Source organism: Lutra lutra, chromosome 6 (genome assembly GCF_902655055.1).
Source record: "Lutra lutra chromosome 6, mLutLut1.2, whole genome shotgun sequence".
NCBI lineage: Eukaryota > Metazoa > Chordata > Mammalia > Carnivora > Mustelidae > Lutra > Lutra lutra.
The window spans coordinates 5,944,289-5,967,024 of NC_062283.1; the positions used below are offsets into that span (position 1 = coordinate 5,944,289).

The 22,736-nt window shown below is 40.0% G+C and overlaps 1 long non-coding RNA gene across 3 annotated transcripts in view; it reads left to right on the forward strand.

The window, feature by feature from the left end:
- Positions 1-21,836, forward strand: part of LOC125103048 (uncharacterized) — a 33,554-nt gene extending 11,718 nt beyond the window's left edge. The window contains exons 3-6 of one of the 3 annotated variants that reach the window (XR_007128268.1): positions 2,401-2,516; positions 8,927-9,073; positions 17,590-17,636; positions 20,641-21,836. This is a non-coding gene — a long non-coding RNA (uncharacterized LOC125103048). Of the gene's footprint in view, positions 1-2,400; positions 2,517-8,926; positions 9,074-15,754; positions 15,903-17,589; positions 17,637-20,640 lie in introns of those variants that run through there. The other 2 variants (XR_007128269.1, XR_007128270.1) reach the window with 2 other exon arrangements.
- The last annotated feature ends 900 nt before the right edge of the window (positions 21,837-22,736 follow it).

Sequence of the window (22,736 nt, forward strand, 5' to 3'; positions counted from 1 at the left end):
GGTAATGCTGGCCTTGTAGAATGAGTCTGGGAGTGTTCCCTCCTCTTCAGTTTTTTGGAAGAGTTAGAGAAGGATTGGTATTAATTCTTCTTCAAATGGTTGATAGAATTCACTAGTGAAACCATCTCGTCCTGGACTTTTCTTTGTTGGGAGGGTTTTGTTTTGTTTTGTTTTTATGTTTTTTTTAATTACTGATTTTATCTTCTTGCTCGTTATTACTTTATTCAAATTTTCTATTTCTTTTGATTCAGTGTTGGTGAATTTTGTGTTTCTAAGACTTTAATCATATTTGTTGGCCTATAATCTTTCATAGTAGTCTCATGATTCTTTGTATATCTGTGCTATTAGTTGTAACATCTCTTTCATTTCTGATTTTATTTGAATCTTCTTTTTTCCCTTAGTCTAGCTAAATCTTTTTAATTTAAGCAACTTACTTTATATAACTAATTATATATTATATATTTTATATAATATGTTTTAACATAATATAAAATATACATTTCATAATATAATTAATATTTATATATTATATATTAATTTAATATATAATTAATTAATTAATTAATTAAGATTAATTAATTTTATCTTTTAAAAAAACCCTCTTAGGTTCACTGATCTTTTATTTTTTCTTTCCAGTTTCTATTTCATTTATTTCTGCTCTAATTTTTATTTCTTTCCTTATACTAACTTTGAGCTTAGATTTTTTTTTCTAGTTCTTAGTAATATAAAGATAGTTCTCTTATTTTTTTCTTTTTTTCTTATTATAGGTATTTATCATTATTAATTTCCCTCTTAGAACTGTTCTTGCTACATACCATTTGTTTTAGTATATTGTATTAACATTTTCTTTTGTCTCAAGGCATTTTTAAATTTTTGATTTCCTTTTTGATTTCTTCGTTGTCTGATTAGTTGTTTAGGAGCATATTGTTCAATCTCACCGTATTTGTGAATTTTCCAGAGGTCTTCCCCTGGAGCTCTTAGTGGCAAAAGTTGCATGGTTTCATGGTGGTTGTGTCGACCATTGGATTAGTTTCCTCAGTGGTGAAAGCTGCTTGAGTCCTCTGTGGAGTAGCCTGCTGTGGTCTGCGAGAAGGTCACCTGTGATAGAAGCTGTTGGGATCCACAGTGTTCACAAGGGCTGTGGAGGTCCTCAGTGGTGAAGGCCCTTGGCAACCATGGTCACTCCCGCCACGTGGCTGCTATTGGTAGAACCCGTCCTCCTCCCTTATTCTAGCCACAACTATATGTCTCCCTTACGCTAGGCTCTGGGTGGGGTGAATCCAAACAGCGTCCTTCATGCAGTCCTGGGAAGGCTGAGGTAGCTTGTTGCTCCGCCGCTGTCCCTTCCCTGGTGAGGAGAACTGCCTCAGGCTGGAGAGTTCTCTCCTGGCCATGAGGAGTGCTGGCCTGGGGCAGAGGATGATATAGGCACAATGAAACCACTTTCCTATTCTTTCTGTGCTGTTATTCTCAAGTGCTTTCTCCATTGTGTTACTGAAGCTTTGTAAGTGGATTCCTGAGGGCTTCCAGGGTTGTTTTTGTTGATGAATAGCTACGTAGTTATTGTTCTTTATGGGGGATGAAGGATGGGGTCTCCTATCCCACCACCTTGGTGGTATCACTCTCTTGAAAATACTTCTGATTATTAGCTGTATTATATCCCAAGGCAGGAATGGAAGTGCTATGTTAGGAACAGGAATGGAAGTACTATGTTAGGCTATTCAAAAGGAAACCTTAGTAATATTTCTGGAAAGAAACACAGCAAAAGAAACCTCTGAGAAGTTGTTCATAAGTTACATGACATGTCATAATTTGATGGGCTGGCGTTGCAAGCAACAGCTTTAGGTAGCACTTGGGCAAGGTTTATATGTTACATTAATATTTGCCTTATTGCTAGCCATCTTTCAGAGTGTATCAACAAACTATTGGATTTTGGATGGCCTTATAGATTTCTCCCAGATTAGAAGTGTGTATTAACTATTTATCGTACTAATAGGTACTATTCTGAATTTGTTGAGGATAAAGGACTAAGGTGAAGCTTATGTCATGTAATAACATGTGTCATGTGATAATATGATATTGCATGAGGTAGAGGGGAAATCACCCACTTCACTCACTCCTTACCTTGCTGTGTCCCCTCCATCCTCCCAAAAGAAGAGAACCTATGTATATGGAGTTTGACCTATTTCAGTCTGTTTTCTTTTTAGACTAATTTCATAATGACATCCTATCAGGATACAAATTATTTTTTCAAACCAGCTGGTTATTGAAATTTTTCTCAGAAAAGTTTTCCAGAGCAGAGAGGATAGCAGAATTTGAATTTTAGGAAAGCTGTCTCTTCCCTATTGACCTGTCCCTTAGTCCTTCTCACATTGCTTCTGTTTACCCAACCACACACAGGCATTGCCAGTTCGGCCAGTTTCCAAAACACAAATTGGACCCATCTTGTAGTGGGAGGATAGCTCTGTGAAAAAGTGGTCCCCACTGATGTAGCTCTGTCATCTTGCTTCCATGAAGTAAGCAACCATTCTTGGTTCTAATGTCCTTCTTTCTCCATCTCTTGTCTCCATCATAAAAGCTACAAACAGAGTTTGGTGTGAATCTTTGGGGAAGACAAGCCACCTTCATCTGGTACAACTGCATTCGTGCATTGGATTTTTCACTAACAGGCTCAGCAACTGGTTTTGATGGAACTCCAACCCAAGGAAGGGTGTCTCTTTCCGTCAAAGTCAAGCCTTCCACCTCAGCTGTACTGTAGGGTTTAACTGGGAGTTACAGACGGTTGGATTATTACACTATGTGGTGATTGAACTCCTCGTATGTCCCTGTCCCTTGTGTGTATAGCTGTTTGTGAAATCTCATAAGACTGGAAAGAGGAGCCCATACCAGATGGGGGGTTTCCTCCATCTCATGGATATAAATCAGTATAATAAGGAACTTCACTTTGATTCCTGGTATTTTTGGTTATTGGGTGATTTTCAGTAGATGAAGTTTAGTGATTCACTTTTAGACCTCTGTAAAAATGCTACAAACATACAGCCCCTTCCCAGATTTGCCCACAGGTGAACTCTAAGAAGAACTACATTAGTGGATGTTATCATTTTTTTAAAAATGTGAACACACATTTCCCCCAACTACATTGTAGACACCTTGAAGAGAAAAAGGACATATGATTCATTCTCGTGGGACACTATCACAAAGCATAGCACACAGTTAGTGCTCACTAAATGTTTGTTGAAGAGAACTGATGTTGATGTCAGTAGTTGAAAAGGCTAATTTTCAGCCTCCAGTTTTGTTATATTTTTCTCCATTTTTGACATTTTAAGAAAACAATGTTAGTAGTTATTTACAGGTCTTACTTTTGACCTTTTCATCTGAATTAAAAATAAGTGTAGATCATTGGATGCATTTGATTCAGAAATTATAATTATGTTGTCGTTAATGGGAAAAAAGGCTGGAAATAGCAAAACACCGATCTTACAGTTTATTTTCAGTGCAGACTGTCAGTCAGCTAGTCCTATCTGTCAGCATTCCCAGTTCGGCTGCATTGTTACATAAACACATATAAAATTGAATTTGTTGAATTAAAGAGTTATGTAGCAATTTTATTTTGTGTATAATTTCAAGAGAGATTCAACTTGCTCAGCAATGTATATAGCAAATCCTGTCAGGGTGTTTTGTTTAAAGAACATAATGGAGGAGGGTAATATTGTCTTTTCCATTTCCGTATATTTTTTATCTTTGGGGTTTCTATAGTTCTCCATTGCTGTTGAACAGTGGGAGGCAAGTGTTTTTCTTTATTCTGGTGTGCTTAGACACGACCGATAAAATCTTATTGGTAGAGGGCAGTTACTTCCAACATTAATATTTTATAAAAAACTTGCCTTTGTGAAATTTTATATTAGAAAAGCTGTTAATAAGAAAAGCAGTTCTGTTCTAGGCCACATATGACTTCATTAAGTAAGATTGATATAGAAAAGAGATAAAGCACCATTGAATAATATTTGATTTGGCAAACTGTACATTAAGATTTTTTTTTCTATAGGGAATATTATAGGGAAAGTGCTAAAAATTGTGTCCTCTTAGTACTAAAAATTATTATCTTTTCATGACACCCATTCCGGTCTTAGAACATGACTGTCCTACCCCATCATGGAATTTCTCAAGATTATTTTGCCGGCAGAATTTCAGGCAGTAATGGGGCTTTTTTTTTTTTTTCAGAATGCCGTAAAATATTATTATAATTACACTATGCTATATATAGTCACAACCATAGACATTTATGTACAGGGCGGTGAAGGAGCCAAAAAACCATAAGCCATACTTCCAAAAGTATGAAATTGTGAGCAGGAGCTTACATCTGGACACAAAGATGAGCTCAAATTCCTGGATCCCTAGTTATTCAAGAGTACTCTTAAGAAAGTAGGTTACCCCTCCTCTAGCAGAAATGGCCAGCTGTCCACCAAAAATTTATGCTCCCCACCCATTGTGTGAACATACTGCTGGACAGAGGCTTCCAAGTTATGGTCTCAATTTTCCAATCATCTTTGCTTCTAAATGAAGCCATATGACGAATTCTCACAAATGGAAGTTGTGCAGGAATGAAGAGTATCATTTCTAGGGTGCTATGATTTTTCCTCTTCCACAGCCACTTTGCAAGCTATGTCTTAAAGATGGCAGAATCCTAACAGTATGAATCTTGAGTCTTGAATTATGGCAAGAAAGATTATCCACCTAACACTCTTTTTGGACTATTGTATAGAAGAGAAATCCATTTCTTCTGTTTTAGCTACTAAGAGTTCAGGGTTTATCTTTGTTAGCAGCTAGTGCAATCTTAACCACTGAAGCCACTAACCTTCAGTTTTTCTCATAGGTAAGATGAGAGTAAAGTCAGTTCAACTTCTTACCTACAATGACTATCAGGGTTCTGTCTGTGTAAGTTCATGCACGTAGACCATGGAGTATGGAAGGAGCCCTCAATAGGTGTTGGCTATTGTTATGAGGGTTTGCTGTTGCTATTTTTATATGATCTCTGCAAATTTTTTAAGCACCAGCATTTCCTAGAAGACAAACAGTAGTAGACACCAAGAAATGAAGCATAAACATATGTGGAAGATAATCAACAATGAGAGTGTGGTCAGTGATGTCATTTTTTTTCCCCTGGGGGTTGGGAAAAGGTTTCCATTATTTTAGTTTGCTGAATGCTGTGCACCATGGGTAACATTACCTTGAAATTAGGTCGAGCAAACAGTGTAGCATATAAAAATAAGGGATCAGAGCACCGTACCTCCATCTTTCTCACTTCACTTCTCTTACTTTGGGAGAGTCGTTGCTGAATCTCTATTATTTCCAGGCCCTACACTGGTTGGTTTTACTTGTCCTGGAAAGCAGGAGGGATGATACAGGGGCACTCGTTGGCAAACTCCTAGGTGCCCATAGTGGGAAATCAGCCCGAAGGCAAAACTGAAGGCAAAGGTGGTATGAAGATAGAGAAGTAGACCTCTTCTTAATAGAAAGGTACAGCTAGACTGACCAGCCCTACAAGGAATGTATGAGAACTGAGAATACCCTGCTCAAAACTTGATCTACATCGCACACATTCCAATTTATGCCTCTGCCACAAGCTCAAGACATTTCAAGTTCACCATGCAAAAGTCTCTTTTCTAAAGCATTTCTGACTCCTTGAAGAAAAGTGATGATTTTTTTTCCTGACAAAAACCTAGCAAATATGCAAGTGATATTCCCCTCTTCAAATGCCATTCCATGAAGACTGTTGACCCTTTAGTTTACAAAGTACATCCATGTGTTTTGTTTTGTTTTGTTTTGTTTTGTTGTATGGAGACCTTTCTAGGTTGGTGCATCTATTGCCTGTTACTATTTTATGCCATTTTTAAAATTTGCACATAGTATAGTGTGCTATTATGATCGTTATACACAAGGTAGTTGGGATGATGACATTGATGTGGAGAGCTATAATGAAAAGTTAACTTAGAAATATACTTTCTCTGTCTTTATGTTTATCCAAGATAGAAGTGGTTTTGGAGAAAATAACAGAAGGTAAGATGTCCAATTCTAAAGAAAAACAAAATATAATTGTTCTTATATGGCATGTGTCCTAAGCCATTCTCTGTGGCTCTTTGCATAGCCTTCTACCCAAGATAACCCATCCAAAAGGTTCTCAATTCGACACGTGGTGTTGATGTATCAACAAAATCTGACCCTGTGATTACATTCAGAGTTCATGTAGGTTTGCAGTGCATGAAATTGGATTGGGGTCATAAAAATTGTGGACATGGCATCTCCGTAATGTGCTGCATGCTTTTTAGTAGAGAAGCTTCTACTGACTGAGCCCTTCTGTATCTGTCTCTCTACCTACCTACCTACCATTATTTATCTGTCATCTCCATCTTTCTACCCACCTCTCTATCTACCTATCGATCTATGGAGGAGAATGAATTAAATATTCCATGCTATTTTAGGTTTTCATACAAATTCTTTAGTTGATCAAAATATCTTTTAAATTTAACTTAGAGAAGCAACATAAAAATGTGTAACGTAGCAGAGCTTCTAAAAAGAACCTCAACTCCTGGAGGCTATTTTTAACTGTGCCATTTACAACTTCTGCTCCTCTGAAAGAGGTACTTGTTCTCTCTGGTCTTCGGTTTCTCTACTGGCAAGATGAAAACAACTTTTTATTGTGCTCAAGTGCCCGTTGTTATAACTTAATAAACACATAAAATGTAAATATAACATTGTAATTATAGAATTGATACTAGGTTTACATATTAAATTGAATAAGTTCAATAAAAACAAGTCTCAGTTTTACCTGCCAGTATTTTTTTTTTTTTTACTGATTTTATCATCTAATTAAGTAAGTGGTCTTTGTGCATCCCATGTCCATCTGGTTGTTATTCCCACAGATACAGTTTTCAAAATTTAAGTCATCACCATGACTACCTTGACAATAGTCACAGATCCTTTTTCTTGATGAAAGATATAAATAATCTGCAACCAAAATATATATCATTCATGATTTTATCAGGCATTTAATATAGTTTAAATACCTACAGTATTTTGGAAAATTTCCATTCCTTCAGAAACCTGGGAAAGCTCTGAGAAAACTGTTGTGGTAATAATTTCCCAATTTTTCTCTTCTGAAAGAAGGGAGGTGGTGATAGACGTGGTCTGGGAAACATTCTTTCCTTCAAATAATCCTGAAATTTCTGCCCTTTCTGTTATGAGTGTCCAAAGAATGAGGTACTCAGTCACGTTTTCTTCAAGTCCACAGATGAGTTTGGGCTCCTCCATCTGTAAACATGCCCTACATTTTTCTCTGGCCCTCTCACAATGTGATTTCATCAGGATGGAAGGCAAAGGGTCATTTTGGATGCGCTCAGAAACACTTGCCCCAATCCAGAGGACAGAAATCATTGAACTTGGGGGAAATCTTTTCCCAGAGCTCACCCAGTCCAGAAATTCTTGGCTGAAGATAGTTGTTTCCCCACAGTTGATGAACAAGCCCAGGGTGCAGATATTTCCTTAACAAGGGAAACTCCCCCTTGTGCTAATCCAAAAGAAGAGAGGATTCCTACTCTTGATGAGCTCACGTCTAAACCATTAGTGTTTTGTTTCAGTTACTTCATCAAACTTATTATTTTTTCTCTGTTTCTTCTTTGATTTGCCCATCACTAGTAAATAGTTTTGTTTTGTTTCGGTTTGGTTTTTGTATTTTGTTTTTTCCTCAAAGAAACAGCCATAGCTCTCTTCCACCTCCACTCATTTTTGGTGGTCTAGCCTGTTTCCCATAATACCAACAAAAGAGAGTTAATGGCAGAGATTTCGCAGGTTTCATCCAGTTTGGCTTTATGAGTGAGATGAAGGAGGCGGGGGGTGGGGGGCCAGGATGATGCAAAGCTCTTGATTTTACAGCATCGCTTGTAAAATGGACCATCTCCCCATCACACAAGGTGAGAACGGGATGACGGGCCTGCGTCCTGTCCCCTGGAGGACCGCAAGCGAACGGCCAGCTCTTCATGGAAAGAAAGCTCTCGCAGGAAGCTCCCTCAGTGCGGTAACGAGATGGAGGAGATGCAGGCTGTGCTGGCCACAGTTCAGGAGCCAAGGACTGAGAAGGTCCTTCACGCCATGTCCCCTCGTGGCTCAGCAGGCCACGCTGGACTGCGCCCCAGGCATCGCGGCTCACGGCTGTGGGAGCCCCAACAGAGCAGCCCTCTGTGCTCAGCGGCAGGCCTCTGGTGATAAGTAAAACAAACTGCCAGGCACTGGATGGTTTTCTCAGAAATGGGCTTTCCCTACTTGGAGTTCACCTGCCTAAACATCCACAGAGAGAAAACAACGCATGTTAGGCTGTAGTAATTCATTTCGCACTTTGTTTTTCTAATCTCAAAACTTGACTTTTTTCCCCCCAAAGTACTCATGCTTCAACATTTCTATCTGTGTCTCTTTCTAATTTTAAACTTTCCTCAAATCATTAAATCATTAAATCGATTTCCTTAAAATCGTTTCAAGGCAGAGCTCAAGAGCAAAATATTTGCACTGTTGATAACCTAAAATGAATTATCCTTAAACAGTTCAGTGTGCTTCTCCAGCACTCAGCTCCATGGGGTGAGATGGTCAATGAGATGGGTGGGTGGGGCTTTACCTCCCCGGGCAGTCGCTTAATAGGATCAGACTGGAGGACTTTCCATCCTGAGACCTCTGACAAGGTGCTAGCAAATTTGGGGCTATACCCAAATTTCCAGGGCAATTCACCTTTTCTGTTAAAAAAATATATATCCGATATATATTTCTCTGATCTCCTTTCATTTGGATAAAAGACGAATAAAGAAAACAAGTTCACCACAGCTAAGAAATATATCCTTTTTGGTAATTATTTTATTTCATCTAATTGTTTGAATTCGAACAGGCTTAAAAGAAAAAGAACAAAGCACAACCATGGTCAACAACGGTCAAGTTGGAAGGCATGCGTTGCTGCCTATTGTAAACAGGCTCAGAGTCTAGGATATTTGGCATGACCATGAAGCTGGAGGAGGCTGAGCTCAGGCCAATGCTGGTAAGCACAGTCCATCCCATCTGCATTATGTCCACGTCTTTGGGACTTAGAGTCTGGCAAGCAGAAGGGGAGTTTATCTCGTTGGGAGATACGAGTCGGAAAATCAACCCAAATGAAACGGTGGAAGCCAAAGGGTGAAAGTGTTCTAGAAATGTTCTAATCCTTCCTTTGCTTTCAGTTGGATTGCATTACGTGACTGTATGCACTTATCATCGTAAGACATTTTTTGAAGAGTAGCTAGAATTGCAAAGACACTATTAAGGTGATAATATTAATGATACTTTAACAACTATGTCCACATTTGCATTATTAAAAAAATAAAGTAGTTAGAAGGCTTGGCTGAATTTTCTACCTATTGCCCAAATAGATAATTTCAATTATTGCCTTTTCGATGCTTTGCTAGCTGTATGCTTTTGAATTTCTCTACCATGCTTCTCAGCTTTTGTGTCTATGTTCTGATCTTCATTTTCCTGCCATTTTCCTCTCTGTATTATCAGTGTGTTTGTGTTGTTACTCATGTTTCCCTTGCTGTCCTTAACTATTAGTAGTGGGGATGAACTTGGAATTAAAGGGGTTGGATTTATTTAAATAGGTGTCTGAATTCACTTTAAATAGCCATATTTTCTCTGAAAACTAAATCCTCAGTATCCACGCCCTTGCTTTAAATGGCAATTGAAATTATATTAATGGTATTTTGAGACCTCTTCACCTAACATTTATTTTTTTTGAAGATTTTATTTGACAGGCAGAGATCACAAGAAGGCAGAGAGGCAGGCAGGGAGAGAGGAGGAAGCAGGCTCCCTGCCGAGCAGAGAGCCCAATGCGGGGCTCGATCCCAGGACCCTGGGATCATGACCTGAGCCAAAGGCAAGGCTTTAACCCACTGAGCCACCCAGGCGCCCCTTCACCTAACATTTATTACATGGTAAGTTTAGCTCTAAATTTTGTATGAAGTGTTAACTTGGTTGATCTGTATAACAATGAAGTTATTACTTAGGAAACATTATTTTTATCCCCCATTTTCAGTTGAGGAAATTTACTTACAGATCAGGTAAAGACATTGTCCGTGCTCATATGGGAGCAAGTGTGAGACCCAGGATGTCAGCCCAGTCTGCGTGGTTCCAGAGACTTCTCTGATCCCCACCTCACCAGGGCCTGCCAGTCTAGTTTTGCTGGCCAAAATGGTGATGACAAGACAAAACAAGGAATAAAGGTAACAGTTGAGCCAAATAAACTTAAGTGAGGAAATGGCCTTAATTTCAATCAAGTCAACAAATGTATAGCAGATGCATAATCCACAGAAAAAAAAAAAAATGCCTCTTAATACACTGGCATTGGTACAAAGTTAGGTCCAGGAAAAGCAGCCAGCCAGGAATGGAAGGGATGAAACAAATCATCTCAGAAACTACACTTGCATTTACTCTGTTGGCTGGACTTTGTCAATCAGCAACTGATACAAAAAAAAAAAATAATAATAAGGATCTAGTCTTGCTAAAGAATAGTTTTACAGCCCTTCAGAGCAAGTGCCACCCTAATTTTGATTCTTGTAAAATTCCTAACTGAGGCTTTAAAAACAAACTGAGATCCCAACTGTAAACTAGCACTGTCACCCGTCTGGGAGTCAGGACCCATTCACCTACTTGGGAATTATTGAGAACCCACCCCCGTCCCAGAGCGTCTATCAATGTGGGTTATATCTGTCAATAATTTATATTAGAAATTAAAATAGAGAAAAATGTCAGTATTGAATCATCCATTCATTTAAAAAGTAACAGTAATCCATTACATTTTGACATAACTGAATATTCTTATAAAAATAACTATCATTTCCAACAACAAAAAAATCAGAATGGCACAGTTTTAGATTAAAAAAATAAAATATTTATTGCCTTGTTTAATAGAAGACCACTGTGTTCTCAGATGTGCTTCTCTGGTCGGTCTGTTATGATCTTGCACATCATGTACTCTCTGGAAAACTCCATCGGACCCTTGTGAAAGAAAGATAAGGAAACAGCAAAAATAATAGTTGAGTTGATTATGAAATTTGCTCTGACCTCATGGACCCCTCCAAGTGTGTTAGGAACCCCAGGGATTCCCTGGCCACACTTCGAGAACCACTGCTATAGAATTAGTCTGTCAACATGATCATTTGTTCTGCTCTATGTCTTAGCCTCTTTTCATCCAATATTATCTGAATTTGAACATTGGTAATTCAGTGTATTGCTTATCTGTGGTTTAAAATACATGACTCCTTTCTAGCGTTGGTATAGTTTATCTTAAATATGTCTCAGTAAAACATAAATTAAAGAAAATGAGGATGAATTTTAGTTTCAAGTACTCCAACACCCAAGAAGCTTCATAAAGGGAAGCACACAAAGTGAATTGAACAGATTGAGATAGACCAACAGAAGATAAATAGACAGACAGACAGAGAGACAACAGACAGACAAACAGAAAGAAAGAATTAGATATATATATGTAACTATCTCTGGGCATTTCCATTTAGCTTATAAAAACATGCAATGCTTCCTATCTATTGTGTCATAATGCAAATTAATCATCTATTAATTTGTTGTATTTACCTTTTCTACCTAGACTCTATTTTTTAAATTTATTTTTTAAAGATTTTATTTTATTTTTTTTAGATTTTATTTATTTATGACAGAGAGACAGCGGGAGAGGAAACACAAGCACAGGGGGGCTGGAGAGGGAGAAGCAAGCTCCCCACTGAGCAGGGAGCCCATATGGGGCTTGATCCCAGGACCCTGGCATCATGACCTGAGCTGAAGGCAGATGCTTAAATGACTGAGCCACCCAGGCGCCCCAAAGATTTTTTTTTTAAAGATTTTATTTATTTATTTGACAGAGAGAGATCATAAGTAGACAGAGAGGCAGGCAGAGAGAGGGAGGGAAGCAGGCTCCCTGTCGAGCAGAGAGCCCGATGCGGGACTTGATCCCAGGACCCTGAGATCATGACCTGAGCCGAAGGCAGCAGCTTAACCCACTGAGCCACCCAGGCGCCCCCGCCCCAAAGATTTTATCCTTAAATAATCTCTACACCCAACATGAGGCTCGAACTCACAACACCGACATCAAGAGTCACATGCTCTACTTACTGAGGCTGCCAGGCGTCCCTGGACTCCTTTTTAAAATAATCTGAATACACGGAGGTGCTGATTAATTCCATGATGACTGCACCACTCTTACCCAGTTGAAATCACTAACTAGGTTGGAATAGCTAATAAAATTATAGATATTTTTAATTCTTGTAACAATTTTAAATGTGTTGGCTGTTCGTATTCCTTGGGCAGGCTTACTTTGTTGTGGCTGACATGCAGGCCAACAGGCAAGAAGAGTGTTTCTAAACTGGGTGAAATTACTATTATGGAGTGTTTAGGTCCTTCAGTTTTCCCACGGACAGATAGACACAGAGTCTTTTACTTGTACACAGGATGCCTACCAATTGCCTTCTGTTTGTACATAGCCCTTGAAATAATTCTTTTCCTCTTTAGTGTCAAAGTCTGTCAAACACAGAGTCTTTTCTGTAAATATTATGATGTAGTGTTAAAGAAAATCATTAGTTTTTACTGTTTCAGAAGAGTCGTTGAAAATTTCCAACTTGGCATTTTGAAGAAAAGCACAAACCAACAACAATTTTATTTGAGAACAAGGAAGAGGACAGTTTTGCTCACGGGATGGTAAACACTTTGGAAAGAAAGAAAGAAAAAAAAAAACAGCAAATAAGAATGCATGTGTGTGTGTGCCCTGCCCTTTCTAAGAAAAGTTGACACTGTAAGCATGTTCAAACTGATCCTCTCTGCTCGAGTGAAGAGGTTCTCACTGAAATATGTCATTATTACCCTTGGGTGGAAACTTGGCCATGGCGGCCAACTATCGACATACAATAGGAGTGTTCTGTTTCTCGATTACTAAGGGGACTCTAAGGTCTCCTCCCACATTTGGAGGCGAGGAATCCTCTTCTTTGGCATCTTCTCTGGCAGCTTTGGGAAGGTTTGTTATCCAGTCTCAAAAGATGTTCTGGAAGATGGCAGGTGCTTAAGAATGACTTAAAAATGTGTACATTTACTCAGAGCAAACCATCACAGAATAGGGTAAATAGATGCGTTTGGAATCAAGGAGTTGCTTACTTCTTCCTCTCTTTGATAAGGGGCATTTTGTCTATGTTTTTAGACGCTAATCTGAAGCTTCTGTAGTCTCAAGTTTGTTGTGTTTTTTTTTTAATTAGTTGTAGGTTCAAGTTTATAGAAATAGCCCCTTTTCTAGTCAATCAACAAAATAGCATATTACATAATTAAGGCACATGAGCTCCAAATTAGGTGTTCTCAACTGCTGATGAGTTGAGAACAGGATGGGAGCTGGATCCACTCATTTGGGTCAAGAAGTAGCAATTGCTGAAGCCAAGTCAATCCCAGAGCAAACCACATCAATGGTTGGGATGGCCAGTATGAAGAGGCAACATGTAATACACAGATGCGGCTAAAACGTGACAAAGAACTCTGCCACATATTGGAACACAGTGCAGAAGTCTCTGTTTGCAGCATGGTTTGGGAATAAGATTTGCTTATCCAGAGTATTTGGAGTTAGACTTGTGCCCACATCTTCTGACGGGGCATTATCTGTGAAGCTAATGTACAAAGTAGCTTCTCTCTAGGGTCCCAGAACTACTGAGACCAAAATAAGATAACTACCCACATTTGCTTGTCTTAGAATTTCACCACAAAACAATCATTTTGTAGCATCCCAGTTAAGTGCATACATAGGATTTTTTTTTAAGATTTTATTTATTTATTTGAGAGAGAGAGAGAATGAGAGAGAGAGCATGAGAGGAGAGAGGTTGGCGGGAGAAGCAGACTCCCTGCTGAGCAGGGAGCCTGATGTGGGACTCCATCCTGGGACTCCAGGATCATGACCTGAGCCGAAGGCAGTTGCTTAACCAACTGAGCCACCCAGGCACTCCCATAGGATATTTTTTAAAAGACGTTTACTAATCAAAGAAGAAATCTAAATACAATTGCTCTCTACTCAAATCAACATTGTCCCCAAATCCCAGTGGTCTCCAGACAGGCCCACAACCAAGCAGTTCTTGAGGCTCTGTTGTTGAAAATACATCATTTCCTCTCCAGAAGGATGGCCAGTTTTCCAGTACAGAAACTTTCCATCCAAGAGGTTTCCTCCTTCTGTATCATTTGTTCTAACATTTAAAATTATTCTCCATCACTTAGAGTCAATTGCTGTCAGCTCTGATTTGAAGAACCCACTTTCAAATATTTTAGTTTCTGCAAATAAAATGATGCCATGATACAGAGCATTAACTTGTCTTTTACATACTTTTGATTCTGCACTCACTTTAGATTTCACTGATGGAGAGGTAGAGGACATGACAAAACAGCTGAGTCTGTAAAGAGCAGGAGGCAGAAGCTGAAATCGTACCAGCTTTTGGATGTGATGGAGAACTTGGAAGGTAGTAGATTGGGGAAAAGTTCTTTGGAACGTAATGACTGGAGAAAAATTCTGGGTCAAATGCAGCAATTGCAGTGAATAATATTCTGATTTCGATTTGAAAAGGAATCATCTTTTCACAGACTGAAAGTTGAGCACACGGGAAGAGTGAAGAGGTATATTCCATCTGTAGGTTACAATGCACAGTGGGAATGGTCAATTAGAATTTCCAAGATGCGAGACAAATCACTCTCATGAATGGAAACTTTGATTTTGTTCTTAAACCCATAGTTTGCAGAGTCCTTGGAGGAAGGGCTTCTCTGTAAAACATCGTACAATATGCTGTTCCCTATTTTGAAAGAACGGAAAGTACCTTTCCACTGTGAATATACCCTTTGTGTTACTGACTGTTAGGACATGACAAGGTGACACAATTGATTCTTTCTTCTACAAGACACTTCTTTGCTTAGTTAATACCATTGTTTGAGAGGATGAAGAAACAGCTTTCTGTGTTTCTCGGCGTTTTGACGGTTCTTGAGGTTTCATGTAACTTTAACAGAATAACGTGATAAAACAATCCACTGCGACATTGCACTGACCCTCATTGGCCCGAAGTCCAGGACTGAGGGAACTTGGCTCCTCACTGAACACATTCCCTGTAATGACAATTTTCCCAGGTCGGACAGGTAGTCTGTGTACCTGAAACTGCCCCAAGGCTTGATCCTGAGCAAGAAGTGGGTTGTAGATAAAGGCACACCTGGATATCAGAAACTTGCCTCTTGAACTTGAATATTTTTGATTATTATTTTTGACATAATGTCCAATGAGTCATTAGTTGAGTATAACACCCAAAGCTCATCACATCACATGCGCTCCCCAATACCCATCACCCAGTTACCTCATCCCCCCAACCCTTTCCCTTCCCACAACTCTCCACTTGTTTCCTGGAGTCAAGAGTCTCATATGATTTGTCTCCCTCTTTGATTTCTTCCCTCCTTTTCCAGTTTTCCCTCCTTTTCCCTCTTGTCCTCTGCATTATTCCTTATGTTCCACATATGAGTGAAACCATATGATAATTGTGTTTCTCTGATTGACTTATTTCACTTAGCATAATACCTTCCAGTTCCAGCCATGTCGATGTAAATTGTAGTTATTTATCCTTTCTGATGGCTGAGTAATATTCCATTGTATATATGAACCACATCTTCTTTTTCTATTCAGTTTCATTGAAGGACATGTTGGCTGGAAAAATTGGATAGTCACACGCAGAAGAATGAAGCTGGACCATTCTCTTACACCATACATAAAGATAGACTCAAAATGAATGAAAGATCTAAATGTGAGAGAGGAATCCACTAAAATCCTAGAGGAGAACACAGGCAGCAACCTCTTTGACCTTGGACAAAGCAACTTCTTGCAAGACAGTCTCTAAAGGCAAGGGAAACAAAAGCAAAAATGAACTTTTGGGACTTCATCAAGATCAAAAACTTCCGCACAGCAACAGAAACAGTCAACAAAACTAAGAGGCAAACCACGGAATGGGAGAAGATATTTGCAAATGACATTATAGATAAAGGGCTGGTATCGGAGACCTATAAAGAACTTCTCAAATTCAACACCCAAAAAAACAAATAATCCAGCCAAGAAATTGAACTTGAATATTTGTAAGTATTAAATATAAGAGCAGCTTTGCCTAGGGCTTTCTGAACAGAGATATCTGATGGGAGCGGACTCTTAAGAAATAACCTCAACTCAGAGAAGCACTGCTGTGTTAAATTAGCTTCGTGGGGCATTTGCTCACTCACTTTAGCTGGGTGGAAGCTATGGCAGAGGAGGGCTAATATAGGCCCTGGAATTAAAGTCTTGCATTCAGATTCTTGCTCCGCCTGTAGCCACCAAGGTTGGTTTCTTACATTATCTGAGTCCCAGACCCTTATCTCTAAGATCTAAAGTAATTATACCCACCTCACAGGATTATTAGTGATACTCATGGGCATAACATACATAAAGTTCTTGGCTTAATATAATTTAATTCAGGCTAAGAGCCTTGCTAGGTTTTTGGAGCTGCTATAGCTTCCCCCTCTGACTGGCTCTATTATTTACATTGTTATCCATACGCCTTTCCTTTTCTCTAGTATTTTTGTTAATGTTTTAGTAAATTTTCATAAAAGGAGAACAAGTTCTTATAAAGTATGGAACATGCTAGGGGAGAAATACTCAGGAGACCAAACAAGAGAAGATGGATGTCATCCATGGTTTTATGCTACTGGTGGAGGGCTAATGGGGCTTGTTTGAGACCTGACATGGCCTCATTCAGATCCAGATGGTCTCCTTGACCTTCCAAATCCACTGATCTTTTAGTTTTGATGTAAGTAAATCTAAGCACTGGATACCAACATTTTCAACACAATGGATTTTTAAATACTGAACATATTCTATAGACCATTCATACAGAGAAGGAAATTTCTAGAAAACCTCGCCTAAAGAGACAGTCTATTGGAATCCTTCAAAAGTTTAATAGTTAAAAATTGTTCTGAATGTTTACATAAAGCTCTGGGAATGAGGCAGGAAAGAAGACCTTTACCCACACCGTGGATCTCTTGCTTCAAATGATCTACATTTCAGATGAATAATGAGCGAAAATGTTCCCCGCTAAGAAGTCAAGTTAAGCTTTAGTGGGCAGAACAACAGAGAAAATTCACTCTTTCTTCCTTAAGTAGGGAAACCATTCTGGCTAAGTTGAGACAATGTTCTTTCTTAGCAGTGAAGGGAAGAAGGTAGGTGATATGTTTGTTTTTGTTTTTGTTTTAATAAAAGCTAAATTTATAAAAAAAAATTATTGTGTTATATTAGTCACCATACAGTCCATCATTAGTTTTTGATGTCATGTTCCATGATTCACTGTTTGCATATAACACCCAGTGCTCCATGCAATCTGTGCCCTCCTTAATACCCATCACCAGGCTCACCCATCCCCTCACCCCCATCCCTCTGTTTCCCGGAGTCCATAGTCTCTCATGGTCCATCTCCCACTCTGATCTCTTTTTTCCTTTTAGAAATGAAGAACACTCACCAAAGAAGAGAAGACATTTGTTTCACTGAGGTAAGCAATGATGTTTCCCTGACCCCAGATTCAGCTGTAAGATTCTCTGTGTGTGTCCAGGACAGGCAGAGCCTGTGGGAATTGAGTTCCCAACTCTGCTCACATAGTTAGGAGGCTACATTTGAGTTTGGATAGGTTCTGTAGCCTTCTTTTCCAAATTCTGCCCCAGATTCACATTGTCTGAACATTGTCCCCTGCAGTACCTACCAGTAATTTCTACCTCCGTAACAACGTTCAACAGTTCTTAAGATTAACTTGTCCTCCAACTGGGTAACCGCTCAGTTGTATCGTGGAACTGGAAATCTTAAGATACCTATCACATGGGCCCTGGTATCTCAACTGTTCTCCTTGGATCTGATTAACAAAAATAACCTCTTTCTATCACGACAAGTGTTCACAAAGATTTTTCTACTGCCTTAATACCTCCAATACAATATAGGAGATTTGGGGAAACCAAATGAAATTAAAATTAAGATCATTACTACGAAGATCTCAGGAGTTAGCACTCATACCCCTTCTTTTAGGCTATACATGTTAAATAGCAAAATTCAACCAAGTATATTTTAAAGATCTTAGTGGCTTTAATCAATGATTCGTGAATCAGCAGCCTCCAATATAGCAAGTGTTACATTAGACTGATGAACCACGAACTCTACCTGCGAAACTAATAAGACACTGTATGTTCATTAATTGAATTAAAATTTTAAAAAAGAACTCTTCTGAAAAAAATAAAAAATAAGTCCATCTGGTCTGTTTTCACGATTAGTCGCCTGTATTAAAAGCTTTGTTAATAATCTGTAAGTGGTGGGAGAACTCGGTTACTTAGTTCTTTGGTTTAAGGCATGATCAAGATAGTGTTTTTGTTTTCTCTATCTTATGCCAAAAAATTATATGTGAAAAACACTGAGCAGAAATGAGAGTTGTTGCCATATATAGTACTTGGGAGTTTTCTGGGCTGTGTTACGAATATTTCACATTGAAAAAGTGAATATATCATCAGAATGTCAGGGGGGTACACAGCCAAAGAAAGAGGGCAGAAAGCCCACTTCGGTACACCTGGCATAGATTACACACATGGGGCTTATCTCCTCCTCAGAGCCAGAAAGCTCTAGTAATGTGCCCTCCATTCCGTGACACAACAGGGCAAAACTGGAAATTAATCACCTGGTGCTACCAAAGCAGCTCATTAAGTCGATCTGACAGCCTTCCCTCCTCATTTCTAGATGGCTGAGAATCAAGTAGTTGCACACCAAAATGTGAAGTTTTGGGGTTTCTTTTTCCTTGCTTCTTGGCACAGTTCCTTTATCTGTCATCATTTCATGTCCTCAAAGGCCTGAGAGATGCTGCCTGCCATCCTTGGGCAACAAAGGATGCCATGCAAAGCAGCTCAGAACTTGAGTTGTTTCAACAGATGCTGTTTTATGTTTTGCCAAAGAATGGCCCCTTTTATTTCTGTCATGAATGCAGTCTTTCATTCTGTCTCTAAATGTTTTCCAGTATTAAACCTAATCCTTATCTATCATTCTTTTTGGAGGGTAGGCTGTCCCTTTGCCTTTGGATCCAGCGTAGCCTTCACCATGTAAATATGGATTTGCAGAGAAATGGAAACTCCGTGTTCTTCACTTTACGGCTCCTGCTGATTTCTTGGTAGGGTAGCGGGGCTGTGTTTCAAGGTCAGAGTAGCTGAGCCAAGTTATTCCAAATGTAAGAAAAAAATGCTGAAGTGGAAATGAACAATTTTGCCCTGTAAAAATTCTCTGCTTTTGGGAGGTAGAACGATTAGAAAAGGTTGCTGGTGGAAGAAAGAAGTCGGATCAACAAAGCAAGCAAGCAGGCTCAAGATGATTTATTCCTTCATGTTTGTTTCTTGAAACAGAACCAGGAAGGGCCAATGAAGGCTGAACCAACGTAATTTATAGGAAGGAAGGCCCTGCTACGAGGCAGTGGAGTTCTCTTTCCAAGGGTGTAATCGGGAGGGATGCCCCAGAAATCCGGGGCATGCCAGGCAGAAACGGTATATGGCATCTTCACAACCTCTGTGGTTTTCCTCCTAATAAAATAAAATATTAGATTTATTAAAAATAAGATACTAGAATTATTCATGAAAGTAGCTTTGATGAAAAGTGGAATTGCTCAGAAATATTGTCCTAGAGGTCAGTTGATTTCACAGCATAGCAGCAGTTTCTTCCCTGGGGGCATACAGCAGGCTCCCCCCCCCCCCCCCCCCCCCCCCCCCCCCCCCCCCCCCCCCCCCCCCGGCATCCAAACCAGAACTCCTCCCACTGAGCCCTCAGGGAGCCCGCAGAGCTGGTTGGTTCGGTCTGTCTGTCTGTTGTGCAGCTGCTCCAAGTCACTAAGTCTTCACTTCTCTTCTCAAATGCAAAGCCACTGCACTGGCAGTACATGGCATCTAGGAAGGAGGGAGATCACTCACTCTAGGGACGCTCACAGGTAGAGGCGAGTCTCCATAGGCAGTCAGAGCAGCAAGGAGAAGGATGGAGGGTTGTGCAGATCTGCGCAGATTTCAGCAGTCCTTTCTGTTCCCCTCTTCTTGTCCCTGGTGGGAACTGTCAAAATAGCTAGCAGCGACAGGCCCAGGGCGCACGGAAGAAGGACCTAGGAAGAAAGTGAGAAGCCGCCAGCCTGCGTGTAGATCAGATATGATTTAGTCCCGTCCTCCGTTACTATTCTTGATTAAGAGCCTAGAAATAACCATCTGGGCAATCAGACTCTTGTGTTAACATGCAATGTTGGCTAAATCCACAGGCAGCCGGCAGAGTACTATTTAAACTGGGTGCTAAGATAGGAGTGGGTCCTGACAGGCAGTAGTTAAGGGACACTAATCTATTCTCCCCGTGTCAGCGGTAATGATACTGTAATTCTCTCCAAAATGTGGTCCTTTTACTCTGTTTTGACAGGCTGGTTGTTATTCCAAGGGTCTATGTTATTAGAGATACATAGACTAGGTTCTGATATACATACATGCATATGCATATGTTTGTAGGGTTGCCTGTATTTGTGCAAGAATTCGTGGAAGTCAGTCACCCCTAACTCATGATGTACACTCTGCGAAGCACTTCCTTGTGTGATTCAGAAAAATGTGGAAAGCATTTTAAGAGTAAGTCCAGGAGAGGTTGACGTGTTTATTTTCCAAGACCTTCCTTTGTGTTTCTACCAGATAATTCGTAGGAACCAGACAGAATCTAAATAACTTCTAGGTCTTTAGTTTCGTGATTCCATCTTTCTAAACAGAAAATGAAGACAGTGTTGAAGACACATGGACTCGATTAGTGGTTCAGAGCCTAAGGTTTGGTGTCAGGTTTCCTTTAAATACAACTGCAGTTTCTGCCACAGACAAGTCCTGTGACCCTGTGGAATTTAGTAAATCTCTTTAGACTTCAGAATCTTTCACCGTAAAAATGGGAAATTGTATTAGTGGTCTACCTCATAGATCGCTGTATGGATCGAAGGTGGGCAGGCTGGTAAAGCATTTTGCAGAAGTCATGGTAAAGAATAATTAATACAAAAAAATGTTAGCTGCTCTTACGGTGATAATTATGAAAGTAATGGGAAACTTGCAGACGTTAACCAGCAAACACGGAGTAAACTTGATTTCTTTGCACTGACAGGTTTGGAAAGCATTGGCTGGACAGATTTTCCCTGTCCTGGGGAAAGTGAAGTACATTTCTTGGTAAAGTAGAGAAGTAAATGAGAAGATATTTTGTATAAATCACCGAATTTCTTTTAGCCCTGAGTATTCTCACAAATGGCTTTGGGTTTTAGGTGAGGAAACACGTGCATTTTTTCAGTCAGTCCATTAACAATGAAGGGGTGTGTGTGTGTGTGTGTGTGTGTGTGTATAAAATTGTCCTGGTGTTTATGTGTGAAAGAACCCTGGGCTCTGGGTTGGAAGGCAGGAGGTCAGGTTCAAGTATAGACTCCAATAGTAACTTACAGTTTTATTGTAGATGAGTTATTTAAACTTTGTCTCCACTTACTTCTATGTACACCTAAGGACTTTGGTTATTAAATCGTCTCAGCTGTAATGCAATCCTGAAATTCTATGACTCTCTGTCAGAAATGGTCCCATGAATAAAAACATCCGCACTAAGAGGTGAACTAGGATGAACTTCCTTCTTGTCTGGTCCAGTGTCTCTCAACTTCACGTTTCTCAAATGAGAACTGGAAATCTCAAAAGTCTAGACAAGGTCAACTCGGTCAGCAACCTCCCCACCACCTAGCCAACAATGTTCTGCACAAAGTAGTGTCCCTGCAGCCAGCCCGGCAGCCCCAAACCCAGTAGATGGGCATTGGGAACCAACTATGTGTCAGGCATCGTGCTTGCTACTAGAAAACTAAGAGACAAAAGCTGTATCATCCCAATGAGACAGACACTTGGTATTTACATATTGTTAAATGCTAGGCAGGCAAGCACAAAGGAAAACTACTACATGTTCCTGAGGAGGTCTGCTGAAGCTTTCTACATCCATGTCTTTGGCAATGAGGTGATGAAGGGGTGGTAGACATTCCCAAGCCTAGGGAGCCACCCTTGCCAAGACACAAAAGTATTGTGTTGATGCTCTCAGAGAACAGCAATGACTTCACTACTGTGGGAGGGACATGGAAGCCGTTGGCTGAGGACAGACACCCTGTCAGGTGGTCTGGGTTCAAGTCCTGGCTCTGTCAGGACTTGCTCAGGAAATTACTTAGCCTTCCGGCATCAGGTTCCTCACCTGTAAAGTGAGTACTGGGGGGCTGTGTTTTTGGAATGTACTGGAAGTGGCTCTTTTGATTAGCATGAAGCAGAAAGGGCTGGAGAGACAGCTGAGAGTGGACAGAGTGGAGCCAAGACAGCAACCTGCTCATCATGAAGGGCTGTTTCACACGTGCGTTGCCAGAACGGGCCTTGGATATGGTGCCGATGGGGAGTCCTGACGTGATTTGTACCAGAGAGTCTGGCAGCCATTTCCATAGCATGGCAAAGGGTAGATTAGAAAAAGGGCAAGTGGGAGGAAGAGAGTCATTTTATGGGGAACAAAAATGGGTTGTGGAATACACCACGTTGTGGTTTAGGTGACTGGGTGTGACCAGGGATGCCCG